Source organism: Meriones unguiculatus, chromosome 4 (assembly GCF_030254825.1).
Source record: "Meriones unguiculatus strain TT.TT164.6M chromosome 4, Bangor_MerUng_6.1, whole genome shotgun sequence".
Taxonomy (NCBI): domain Eukaryota; kingdom Metazoa; phylum Chordata; class Mammalia; order Rodentia; family Muridae; genus Meriones; species Meriones unguiculatus.
The window spans coordinates 73,252,290-73,266,163 of record NC_083352.1 but is presented as its reverse complement, the minus strand read 5'-3'; the positions used below and the strand labels follow the sequence as shown (position 1 = coordinate 73,266,163).

Sequence of the window (13,874 nt, the reverse complement as noted above, 5' to 3'; positions counted from 1 at the left end):
ATAATTAGTAAAAATATTATGTTGGGGAAAAATACTCCCCAAGAGATTTATGTGTATTTAAATTTTTTCTATCCTTACAATTCTACCACATTTCTACAATGTATCCCAGAAAATTATGTAACTCCTCAAAGTATTTTTAATTTCTTCCCTCAAATTATTATTGCCTAGAAAGTTATACCTTTAAAATGAAAAAGATTAGAAAATATCAAGAAACCTAATAAAATATCCTTCGTAAGTTCATCAGACTGGCTCATTAAATGTCCTCACTACATGTTAGGTGATACAACTGAATAGATTTTAACATACGGGCTCTCATGTTGCTGTGAATTTGAACTAGTTTTCTTGACTGCCCTAAAGCTTTTTAGATGTTCATTTACTGAGTTATGTTTCTCCCAAAGATACCTGATCTTGGGGTTGGGAGATGGTCAGTCAATCATTAAAGTGCTTGCCACCAAGAATGAAGAACTGAGCCCAGATCTCAGCACCCACATAGAACCCAGCACAGACCTAATTCCAGAGCCAGGGAGGCCAGCCTATTTAATCCTGGAGAGGTCCTATCTCAAAAAATCAGGTGAGGACTGTCTTCCCAGCCCATCTACTTTTGGAACAAATGTCCCATTGAATTAATTTTAGTGCCTCTAAGGCTAAGAACAGGCTAAGGGCTGGATGCAGCTTGCTGACTGAGTATGTGCTTAACATGCGCAAGGCCCTGGGCTGATCTCCAGCACCACATAAACCAGGCATGGTACGCACACATAATCCTAGCTAGCACCTGGGAGGCAGAACCCAACCTCACAGAAATACACAAAACGTATGCAAGCATACATCCCTAAACATCCTTTTAAAATTATAGATATGGGTCAAGCACACTCCCTACCATAATGTCTGCATGAACTCTGAGATCTTAAGATGCCCAGAGCACCTCCAGCAGTTTGGGACCTACTCTCCTTTACTTCATCAATGCTATCCATATGCCTCACCAAGTCATCAACCCAACTTCTCCCTAGCTCATACACTAGCTATTTTAATCCTCCACATGCATATCTACCAAATAAGCATCTCAAACTCAGCAGCATATCCCAAGTAAAAATTCTGATTCTCTTTGCACATTCCACTCACATTCTACAATCTTCCCCATTTTAATAAACAAAACATTATTTTTCCATCTGTTAATACCCAAAGCTTTGACTCTTTCTTGGCTCCCCTCCTTACACATCCCACTAGGTCTGTCCTCATACTTTAACAAGAATCCAACCACTGTCCACTGCTGCTACCCTGTTCTGTAAGCCACCATTGTTTCAACTCCATTATGTTCCCGCCAGCCCTTCCGTACTATAACAGAGACAATGCCCTCTCACCTTTTTTCTTTTATGTGTATGAGTGTTTCCCCAGCACATGTCAGTGCACCACATGCATACACGGTGCCCTCAGGCATTAGAAGGCATCAAGCCCCCTGAAGCTAACGAATCAGGGATGGTTCTGAGCCTCCATGTGGGTGCTGGGAATCCAACCTGGGTCCTCTGCAAGAGCTTTTAATCACTGAGCCATCTTCCCCAGTCCTTATCTTACCATTTCCCACACTACACCCCTTCAGAAGTTCTGGGAGACACCCCCACTCCCCATTTCTGCTTACCGGTCTCTCCTGTGCTTACTTGGTTTAATTAATGAGCACAAACAATTCTACCTCATAGCTTTGACACTGACCGTTATAAAACCTGCTGCTTCCCAGAGATATTCACTTGTATCTTTTCCCTTCTTCCTCTTCTTCCTCCTTCCACATTTCTGCTCAAATGATGTCTTTTCAGAACACTTCTGGACTGTTCCCACAAAGACTGTTCCTTTAATTCTGTTGTACTCATTCGGCATACTCTCCCTGTCTTCTGACACGTGCTACAGCGCTGCACATCCCTGTACTAGAACACTGTTTCTAAGTGGGCAGTGTAAACTGTGCTCACTCCTCTCTGCACAGTGCCCCTGTGTGTTTACAGCTATACAAATACTGTCAGGCAGCACTTGTGCAGGAGGCCTGAAGCTCAGTTGCCAGCATGGTCAATGCCACACTTCAACATCGATGTTAGGTCTAACATTCTAGGTAGAAGTATCAAACTATCCACAATATTTGTAACATCTGGAGAGTTCTCCTAACTTGTCTTCCCAAATGTTCCTGTTTGCATAAGACCCAATACTTTCTTAAATCACCCCTAGCCACAGATCTTACTTAGCTAACCTAAAATGAACTATGATTCGAGTTTTCCCAAACGCTTTAACTCAATTCACAAGCTAAAAGGCGAAGTAAATAACTGCATTTTACTAGCTACCATAAATTTTTTTCTACTATTTTTCTCCTCCTACAGAACCCAGGGTAGATACCTCGGATGGCTAAGCTTTACAGCTTTGCTCCATACTAAGATCTGCAAAATCTCAACCATGCATTTTTAAATGAAAGACTGTGAAAGCCACATGGGCAACCTGGCCTAATTAAAACCACTTTTACTTTTGTCTCATGTGATTCTCTATTCTCCTAAACCTCTGCTAGCTAGCTGTCTTCAAGGTGGACTAGAAGGATGGAGGATGGTAATGACACTTAACAGGAAGTTATAAGGTTATCCTCAGGCACATGTAACAAACCCACATTGATCTGTTGTGAAGTCCTCACAAGGTGCTGGAATCAGGAGACTGTCCTTCCCTTATAATATATCTTAGCTGCGCTGCTATATTTGTAAGCTAAAGAAAGATGTTTACATGTGTCCTGAAAAGGTCATGCTGTCAAGTCTACAAAAAAGGTATTTGGATTACTTTTTATATTCTCCTGAAAGCAATAGAACAGAACCCTACTATAGCCAGAATAAACTAATTCCTTGTTACTATGGTAACAAGCCACTTTGCTGAAGATGCAAAGCATTCTGGGGCTTTGTTCTTATCAAGAATGAGATAGGACCAAGAGAGCCAATTTTAGAGTATATTTATAAACATAAGGTGGTATTTTTTGACTCTTAAGTAACAAAAATTTTAAATTGCTTGCTTTACAGGAAACAAGAGTAAGAAGACCAAAGAAGACAAAAGTGTTTGGCTGTATTTTGTTAGGTAAAGCTCTACTCTATCACAGAGCTCAGCATTGTAGAATTTCAGACTGGTCACAAACTCAAGACATACTAGGAAATTTAAAAGGTTCCCAATGCAATGGTTTTGTTGTAAATAAAGATCTACTAATGTTAAACAAGGAAGCAGGGAAAGCAAAGGGTAGGTAATGTGTAGAATTGATGGTGCTGAAATACTGTTATGCTATTTCAACAAATTCTTAAGAAAACAAATCAGCACTGGTGAACAGTCGTGTTTGTATCCCTTGTGCTGAACCCTAACTCCCAATGTGATTGTATTTGGAGGTGAGACTTTTAGGGGATCATTGGATCATCAAGATGGACACCTCATGAACAAGACCTGTACTGTTCTAAGTCTCCGTATGAGACTCTGTTCCTTCTGACAAAGGACCACCAACTCACCAAGAAGCCAGTTCTCACTGGCATCTTAAGATTTCAGGCATGAAAATCCCCAAAGAGCTACAGAGCAACAGTCAGAAATGCTCTAAGTGATCTTAAGAAAAATATCTATGTGCCTCCTTTGGGCAGTTATGCAAAAAATAGAAAAGAGAGGGGGGCATTCGTATAAGGAGAGGCTGCCTGCTGTAAGGTGTCTGGGAATAATCTCCTGATATGACAACCAGGTACTCCTGACAAGGACAATCTTTTCTGACAACTCAGTGAAGAGAAAGCAAAAGTCTCCCAGTTCTACGAGCAACAGTCTGAAGACTCTTTTACTTCAGAAAGTAGAACTGTCCTAAAATTTACCAATGGAGAAATTCTAAAGCCACCCTTGGTTATTTTCTTTTGTCTATTTTGTTGTATAAAATGCCATGTGTCGTGGTGGGCATGTGGAGGAGGGAGGAGACGCAGGTATCGTGCTCAGGTCATCACGGGGAACAGCAGCGCCTTAACCTGCTGGGCCATCTTGACAGCCTGCTTTGTCCACTTCATAGTTGGTTTTTCTCAGAAGATGAATAAAACAAGATGACAGCATTAGCAAGTTAACCCAGATGAAAAATATTTTAGTGAATCATAGAGATATTTTTAATTATGATTCAACCTACATTGGTTTCTTTTTAGTTGACATGTTCCCACTTTGTCACAACCATCTGCCATATCAACAGCACTCCAGCTTTGACACAAGTTCTAACAAAACTGTGACTGTGCAGTAAAAGCTACAAACTTTATCACCTTAGAGCTTTACAGGCTTCTGAGTTTTAGCGACAAGGTCTCAGTATGTTACACTAGATTCAAACACAAGCTTCCTGCCTTAGCTCCAGGAAAGCCAGGGCTACAGAGAGACCCTGTTAGGATAGAAAAAGAAAAGAAAAGGCTGCCTGTAAGAGACTATAAGCAGAAAACAGATCATGCTGGTACATTTCTTCTGGAAGTGCTCTGTGAAAGGCACAGGGCTGCAGCCTCTGGTTCTCCCACCACTCTAGAGCTGCCATGTTACCACGTGAGGCCAAGAGAAGAGCTTGTTGAGTGTCTGGCCAACCAGGTACCCACTGTCACTTCCTCAAGGCCCAGTGTCTGAATAAGCTTGTCAAAAACTTACAATAACTGCTCACCTGATATGCACAAAGCTCTAGGCTCAATCCTCAGTCCACCAAATAAAAATCCTATGTAATTCTCTCTGACTATGCTTTAAAAGGTCCCTCCTTAGATTCTGTATTTCAAATGCATGTTGTAGACAATGGCAAGGCAAATGCGGGTTAGTTTCTGAGGAAGGCAGGAATGATAATCAGAGGACCCACATGACCGAGTATAAGTCCAGTTTTTCACTAAAGGTAATTTATTGAACATCCAATGTGATTTTTCATATGAGCAAAGTTTGAGAGAAGGTCCTTCCAGACACCACAGAATGTTAGTCTCCAGCACAAGCTCACAAAGAAACCTTGTCCAATCCCCTTGCCATCCTTTCCAAAAAGAGAAGCATGTCTGAGGGTCATCACTGGGAATTACAAGGACTGAAAACAGCAATTAGCCCATATACAGTCTGACCTAGATTTCATCACACAAACTAAGGGAAAGAAGAACAAAAAAAAAAAGTCTTATATGCAAAAGAGGATAGTGAGAGAAAACAGAAAAGAGGAACAGAGACTCATAGTAAAATCTAGCAACTGGATATTCTCATACACAGATCTTTACAAAGACCACTGTGGTGATTTGAGTGACAATGGATCCCCATAGGCTCATATATTTTAATGCTTGATTTCCTGGTTGATAAAACTGTTTGGGAAGAATTGGGGGTGTGGCCTTGTTGAGGAAGGTGTGTCACTGGGTTTCAAAAGCCTACCCCAAGCCCAGCCTCTCTCTCTGCTTCCTTCTTTCGGATAAAGATGTGAGCTCTTATCAGCTGCTCCAGTACCATACCTACCTGCCTGCTGCCATGCTCCCCACCATGATGGTCATGGACTCACCCTAAACTGTAAGCAAGGCCCCAATTAAATGCCTTTTAAGCTACCTTTGTCATGGTGTCTCCTCACAGCAATAGAACAGTATCTAAAACAACTATCATTCTTCACAACACTGACCTCCGACTTTGACCCTGGTCCTTGTAATTCCAAGTCCAGTGTCAAAGGGGCTTTCAGGAATCTATTCCCGTTAGTTATAATAGTCGCCGTCTTGAACCACAAAAATCTTCTGAAAACTTAAAGCATGTGTGTGAAACATAGGTGTCAAGTACTCAGTAGTCAAGTACGTGCCAAACATGTATGAGACCCTGGTTCAATACTCAGCACAGGAATGACCCAGAAGCCACACCCTCCTCCCTACCACCTTCTGTTCATTTGTTTGCTGCTGAGTGTCCAGCTTCTCTTGAACCTGTGATGATCTTCGTGCTACTGTCTCTGAAGTGCTGTTTCCACTTAAATTATCACACCTTGTTTCCTATGACATTTCTTCATTGGTCATATATCTGCCGGTAAAAAAAGGCAGGAGACTATGGAGAAGTGGACTACAAAATAGCCTCTGAAATGAAGGGCACTGACAGCCTTTTTTTGGGGGGGAAGGGGGGTGAGACAGGGTTTCTCTGTGTAGTCCTGGCTGATCTGGACTCACTTTGTAGACCAGGCTGGCCTTGAACTCACAGATATCTGCCTGCCTCTGCCTCCCTGAGTGCTGGGATCAGAGGCGTGCGCCACCGCATCTGGCAGGCACAGCAGGCATGGACATCTTAACAGGCCAAGTCTCACTAGAGTTAGGCACAATTAACTGCCTACCAGAATGGATGAGTGATCAGGGTCACTAGACTCAGCCACTGACAGATAACTGGAATTGATAAAGAAGCTGGAGCAATGAACCATTACTGTTCAAGTTCTCCTGAAGACCAAGCAATGTGATCTGATATTGTTTCATCTTCCCACACATTCAAATGCAAACAAGCACAGGTCATTCAGTTTCAACCACTGTAAGAGTCACATTTCAGAGAAATGAAAATTTCATTTCCTCCCACAATAAGTAAAATCTCTTCCTGACTCGCAAACCAACTGGAGATTGGTCAGCCCTGTTTTGAAATCCCTTTAAGAGTTAAAAGCATTTACCTATTTTATCAAGAATTCTATATAGCTGCGTGTGGTATCGTACTCCTTCAATCCTAGCACATAGGTAGCAGAAGCAGGCACATCTCTGTGAGGTCAAGGCCGGCCTGGTCTACAATTCCAGGACAGCTAGGGTTGTTACACAGAGAAACCTTGTCTTGAAAAACCAAAGAGAAAAAAAGAAAAAAAAAGAAAAAAAGAAAAAAGGATTCTATCACAGATAACCAGGTAAGACTAACCACACACACACTGATTACAGCCAGACATTTCTGGATGCGATGCTGAAGAACGCTGAGTTGAGTTGTAAGGTAAGCATCAGGGACTATTACCCAAAAGACACAGAAACAGGAAGTAGACACAGAAACAGGAAGTCAAAGGCTGGGTTGCTGCTTCAGTGGACTAAGCACTTGCCTGACAAGTATGGAGACCAGAGTTTGTATGGCCAGCCCTCAGTTAGGTAAAGGCCAGGCAGGCATGGGCAGCTGCCTGTAATCTCAGCACTTGGGAGGCAGAAACATACAGACCCCTGGGGCAAGCTGGCCAGCTAGACTACCCAGAATTGGTAAGCTGCGGTCAGTGAGAAGGTTTCCATCACTAACTACAAAGCAATACAAGACACCTCCATATGAACACACATGTGTGCTCACATGCAAACACACCCACACCCCACACACTAACCAAAATAAAAGTAGTAGCAGGGCTAAAAATGAAATTGCTAACATTTTTCTGAAATACGGTCCAATTTCCTTTTTTTTTTTTTTTTTTTGTCACTCTTTCAGGTATATAGATAACTTCCCTTACCCCTTCCTTAGCTACTGAAGGTCCTCTTTGAGAGCCTTAAAACAGATGGTTATCTGGACTTCAGTACACCAATTACAGTGCAGGCAGTTTGACGTGATGAGATGCATCGCTGCAAGGCTGGGCGTGTTGACGTGCTGAATACCCTTAAACCACCTAAAAAAAAAAGGTCTCTAATGTTCTCCCGTCTTTCTGTCTCCCTCAAAGCATAGGAGGGGTGCTCTCAAATTCCTTTATCTAACAAAAGGATGGCTTTATGTTCTCCTCCCTATAATCCATAGAACAGGAAAGAGTAACTTTCAGGAAAGATGGCTGGGATAACACTATGTCCCAACCCCAGATGAACTTTATCCCAGGAATTGGACCTGGGTCCTCAGGTGCTCTGAACTGCTAAACCACCATTCAATCATTACATATGAATCACCATCACTAACCATAGCTCCATCTACCAATACCCTTCCCAAAAGGCTAACAGTCAGCTCTTTACTTTGAGGGAAATTGGAAGTCTCTGAGGAATCCAATCACAGGAAAAAAAAAAAAAAAAGTAAAAAACTTCCAGACTCAATCTGGCTGGTTATCCAACAGTGGGACTAACCTTAGCTTGCACTATGCCATGTTGTGTATTCAGAGATTTCCTATCCAAATTCCAGTATGAAACAAGAAACCACCAACAGTTAAGACATCTCCAGCATAAAAGGCAGAACAGGAAAACGGTAAGGCATGACTATGATCTTAGCACTTGGGAGGCAAAGGCAGGATGAACATCTAAAGTTCAAAGCCAGTCTGTGTTGCACAGCAGGCCACTGTGGAAGGGAGAGGTGGGGAAGGATTATGGGAGAGAGATCTATCAGAAAGGCTGAGGCAGAAGGACCTCATGAACCCAGAAACGTGACAGGACTAGGGAGGAAGGGAGAGAAAGAAATTAAATCCTCAACAGAAAAAGATAAAAACATTGTATGATATGTCCAGAAAATCTAGTTACCTAAGTTCAAAAGAAAACTAAGAGCAAATGAGAAAAAGAAGTCCTCAACAAAATAATTAAGAATAGTTCCCAGATTATAATGGTTCATCAAATACTCAGCACCAATGTCCTCATTATTGCTTGATTTAAACTTTCAACTACTTGAGGGCTAAGACCTAACCAGACAAAGGAGCTCAGCTGGCCAGCTCAGGTCTGTGGTCTCAGCACTCAGGAGACAGAGGCAGGAGAAACCCAAGTGTGGCCTCAGTTTGATTAAAGACAGCTCCAGAGAGCCCAAGAAAAATCCTGTCTAAAATCAACAGCAACAAAATAAATTCAGCTGTCTTTGGGCTTCAGAGTAAGACCCCATTAAAGGACATTTATGTAGATAAAAAATGACTAAGCTGAAAGTATTGCCTCCAGGGGAAAGTTGGGAATAAAAAGCGCTGCTGCTTGTAAAATGCTGTTCTTCAAACCAACTCTTACAGAGCTATTGAATATTTAGGTTAAAAATATAAGACAAAACTATGACTATAATAAAATTCAACTACTTAAATCATAATCTTTAAAAAGGTTTTCGGTTTTGACACAGGCAGTGTGTGTGTGTGTATATGTGCGCGCACTTCAGCGAGGGTGCCCCTGGAGCTGGATATGGTTGGCTGTAAACCACCCGTGTGGGTGCTGGGAAGCAGACGCCCACTCTCTGGATGAGCGGACATGTTCTTAGCTGTACCACCTCTCTCATCCCACCCTCAGAACTGTTTCACATTAATAATTAACAATTTCCCCTAAAGGAAATTTTCTTTTGCTTATAATCATCCAAGTTTCTACAACAAAATGTATTACTTGAATAAAATGACAGCTGTCTGATTTTGTGTGGTATTCCGAATTATCTGTAACTTTAGGTTATTTTTCCTTGTTTTATTCCTGTATCACATGGTATAGCTAACTCTCTTCAGGAAAAGAGGACATTACCTCAACAATTCATACATTTGGCGATACCCTGGATTCCTCTCAAGACAATATTCAAAGCACTATGAAGGGACTATTTCTACTTAATACTGTGTGAGAAGTTAAAATGATCAACTAGGTCAATTCTCAAATGTGTTTGTTTGTTTGTTTTACATGGTTTCTCTGTGTAGTCCTGGCTATTCTGGAACACACTATATAGACCAGGCTGGCCTCTAACTCACAGAGATCCATCTGCCTTTGCCTCCTGAGTGGTGCCGCCACCACCCGGCCAACTTTGATCTTTCATAATTATTATTCCCAACACTGAAGGTAACATTTTTAGTATGAAAATACAACCTGAAATATGAAATACACTGTTTTAACTGAGACACCGTTTGTTTCCAGTTTACACCTTTACATGACTTCTAAGAGCATTTTTATTTTTATTATTGTTTCTGAGTGTGTGTGTGTATTCAGGCACGTGTGGAGGTCAGAAGACTTCTTTTGGGAGTCAGTTCTCTCCTTCCATCACAGATTCCAGGGATCAAACTCAGGTTATTGGAATTGTGCAGCAAGAGATTTTCCCTATGCCTATCAGCACAGTAGCTTTAAGGCTGATTGTTTGCTTGTTTTTTGAGACAGGGTCTCTCTGTGTATCCTTGGCTGTCCTGGACTCATTTTGTAGACCAGGCTGGCCTGGAACTCAAGAGATCCACCTGCCTCTGCCTCCCTAAGTGCTGGAATTACAGGCATGTGCCACCAAGCCATCTTAAAGTTGATTCTTACCAGCTAGACATGTTTACCATGGCCTGAGTTTTGTAAACACAATTCAGATAGGAACACTGCTCCCAGACAGGGTAACGGTGACAGGGATGGCATCATATTTGAGGAGAAATTTGCTTAGCGCAGACAGCGAGACAACATGCAGACGGTGGTCCAACCCGCCTGGTGTAACGCTGCTTCTGCACCTAAAGCTGCTCTCACGGCTGGCTGGGCTGGAGGGCGGACAGTCACGCTTATGTTAATTTCAAAATCCTAACTAACAATGGCAAGATTCCTTTGCTCTTAGCATTGAAACAAAATAGACAAACATTTCTCATCCTCTTTCGGCCTAATGACCAATACCTTGTCTCTATTATTAATCAGCAAATCCTGGGGGTGAAGAGTAGTGTCGTTTACAGCTTCATGACCACTCCCGTCTACTCTACCACTGAAGAGTAATCCCACAGCATGAAATGCTACTTAAATTTTCTCTCAAAAGGCCGCTAGCTAGCCAGGGCCTGGAGAGATGGCTCAGTGGCCCAGAGAGCTTGCCTCTCTCCTACAGGATCCTAGTTCAATTCCTGGCACCCATGTCATGTGGTTCACAACAGCCTGGAACTCTACCTCCTGGAAATCAAACTTCCTCTCTGGCTTTGGGTGCCTGTGCACATGCGGTATACACTCACACACATACACTTACACATAAATAAAATAAACCTTAAAAAAAAAAAGCTGCCAGATATTTTTCCTAATGTAAAATTAAGTTTTCCAATGTATATAAAGAATATAACTCTAGATTAGCAGCTGTTATCAATTTAATCTTATTCAAACCATGTTAGCCCTGCAGTACTCACTAAGATCAGTAACTAACACTGATCTTTTCTGGCTTCTAGATAAGCTCACCACTTCAGGGAAGTTTGGTTTTCCTGGATAAGAGATGGCTGCCACCTCTATCAGTTCCCATCTCACCATTCCAAAAAAACAACAGCTTCAAGTTTTTGTTCTGTTTTGAAACACTTTGCTCTTTTCCATCCTGAGTTTTCCCAAACTATTTCAGGGCTCTGAAAATCCTGCCAGTGACTAAGTCTCCTCCTGGGAATAGTTGCCTCATTATCACTATTAAAAACAGTCACTCCTAATACTTGACTGATAAGGATCTGAAAACTCATTGTAACTTGGGGAATGCAAATCCTACCCAACCCAGTCTAAAGATAAACTTGTCACACTTGGAAAAATGGCTCACCACCTGACAACTCCAGCAGCATCTGTGTTCCAATCAAGCTTTTCAGTTCTCCATATATTTTTACTAATATTAAGATTTTATTGCTATTTCCTTCCTTAAAACCAGTTACTCCCTGAGTCACGGTCACTCTCAGTCCTCTCTCAGTCAGGAGCAAATGCCCTGATATTTTTAAGGTGAAGCAGTTTCCCAGCTGACCTCCTGTGTCAGAAATATTTTGTACAGTTCATATGTTACGTGGTAACTTTTGTTCTTGGCAAGCTAGTCCTCCTAGCCTGGAAAATCAACAGCAGATAACCTCGGGAGGTCTTTTCCTACACCCATCAAACGGAACAGCTACTTACAGACTAATTCTTCCACGGAGTATACCCAAAATAGAGATGAAAAAAAATCAATAAAAAGAAACAAAAGAAAAGTTCACAACCAAAAATTTATCTCCACTTTAATCTTTTGCTTTTATATAAACTCAGTATTAGAGAAATGTGACATAAGCAGGTTATCATTCCAGAACCCCTAAATTCACTCTGCTACAGGGAACGCCCTAATCCATTTACCACTAAACCAGAACCAACTTGAGCCATTTAATCCTTAATCTTTAATGCAGGAGTGCAATAAAGTCCTCTGGCAGTCTTTACCTCCTCGGTCAGCATAGTTTAAACTGAAGTGTGTGCAGAGGTATCTACAAAAGAAAATCAACTGTAGACTTCACTGGAGAAACTCGGGCATTCTAGGCATTCACATACCCAGCCCAGTTCCCCACCCCCAAGACAGGGTCCACTGTGTACTCCTGACTGGCCTGGAACTCAAAGATCGTCCTGCCTCTGCTTCTAGTTTTTCCTTTTTAACAAATTAAGTAGCAGGCTCTAATAACAGTTTATTTATTACCCTAACTTCTAATTTGTGACCAACATAAGTATTTACAAGAAACCTGCAGCAAGCAGGATATGACAGGTTACTCACCCTGCTCAACAATAGGGAAGCATGGAAACTAGTAGCTATCGGGTACTAGTGCAGTCACTGCTATCAGAGAACCTCCAACCACTACTTCACTAAACTGACAATCCCTACCAGCAATCTAAACACCTGTCTTTATACCCACAAGCCAGTACAGTCTTCATTCCTCATCAAGGAAACTTCTCTCTGACAGACAGGAGATCACTACAGGAACGACAACCACCAAAGCGTAGAGCTGTGCAGTACAATTCTACGATATAGCTCATGGATATAGCTACATAACACTCCCACACCTGAGGTTCAGCAAACACTGCAGAAGAGGAGGTGGAAAGCCAGAAGATCAGGATGTCTACTGTGAGGTGTGTCTCCAGGAAGATCAGAAGCTACACTGTTAAGTCTCACCAACATCACTGCCCAAACATGAGCTGAACAAGAACGACGCAATAGACATGCCAAATTTGATGGGGATGGGGAGAGCCCACAAGGTCTCAACCCTACACAAAGAACTACAGGCAACTGAGTTAACTCCACTTAAGGGAGTGGGAGAGGTGGGCTTCCCCCATGAAGAGCACACCAATTGGTTATCCAGTATCACATGGTCAGCCCTGAAACCATAAATATGAGTAACAGTACACAGACTGTATGCTATATTTAGACTATATAGGCATGAAAACAATTAGTGAAAAATAGGCCATGAATCTGGAAGAGAGCAAGGAGGGATATATGGAAGGGTTTGAAGGGAGGAAAGGAAAGGGAGAAATGCAATTATACTATCTCAAAAAAAGAAAAAAAGGAGATGTAATTATACTTTGTATTGATGACAATGTCAAAGGTATTACCACAACTGTTAAGAGTTGGAAAAAAATACTTCATTAAAAATTAGTAAAAACAAGTACTGCTTTGTAACTTTTTCACCATCTAAATACAGGTCCAGTACCCCACACCACCCCAAGCTGTGAGAACATACTCAGCAGGCCAGCATACCTGATGACCAGGTAGAAGTAGAGAAGTGACTCCTAAAAGTTGTCTTCTGCGCTCCACATGTGTGCTGGCACACTTCCACACACACATACACACGGTACAAATGCAGTAAAGTTTATCTGTGTAGAACACTTAAGGAGGTACTGATGATCATCTCCTACAATCTCTTCATTTATGCCAGTGAAATAAGCAAGAATGTATGCTACTCACTGCCTCAAGTATTTCAAGCCCTAAGTAGTAGATATTTATTGTCTTATAGTAAACCATCATATTCTTCTGAAAATCTGATCCTCAAATCTAGTAAAAAATATGATGCAGTGTAAAGAACAGTACACTTCAAGTTGAAAAGAAAAGATAGTTTTAGTTTAATTCCACATACGCACACATATAAAATGAAGATAACTACCAGACTGTAAACTAATCATCATTTGAAATGCAAACTGTAGAACCCCTTACTGCCAACAGTGCTGCTCTCCCCTTCCTCCTTCCCTCACTCACTCTCTCTCCCTTCCTCTTTCTTTTTTTCAGTTTGGTTTCTCTGTGTGGCCTTGGCTGTCCTGGAACTCACTTTGTCGACCAGGCTGGCCTCAAACACACAGAGATCC

The 13,874-nt window shown here is 41.7% G+C and overlaps 1 protein-coding gene across 5 annotated transcripts in view; it reads right to left on the bottom strand.

Moving 5' to 3' along the window:
• Fbxo34 (F-box protein 34) overlaps nt 1-13,874 on the bottom strand; it is a 67,228-nt gene that overhangs the window by 24,295 nt on the left and 29,059 nt on the right. The gene's annotated exons all lie outside the window — the stretch shown is intronic.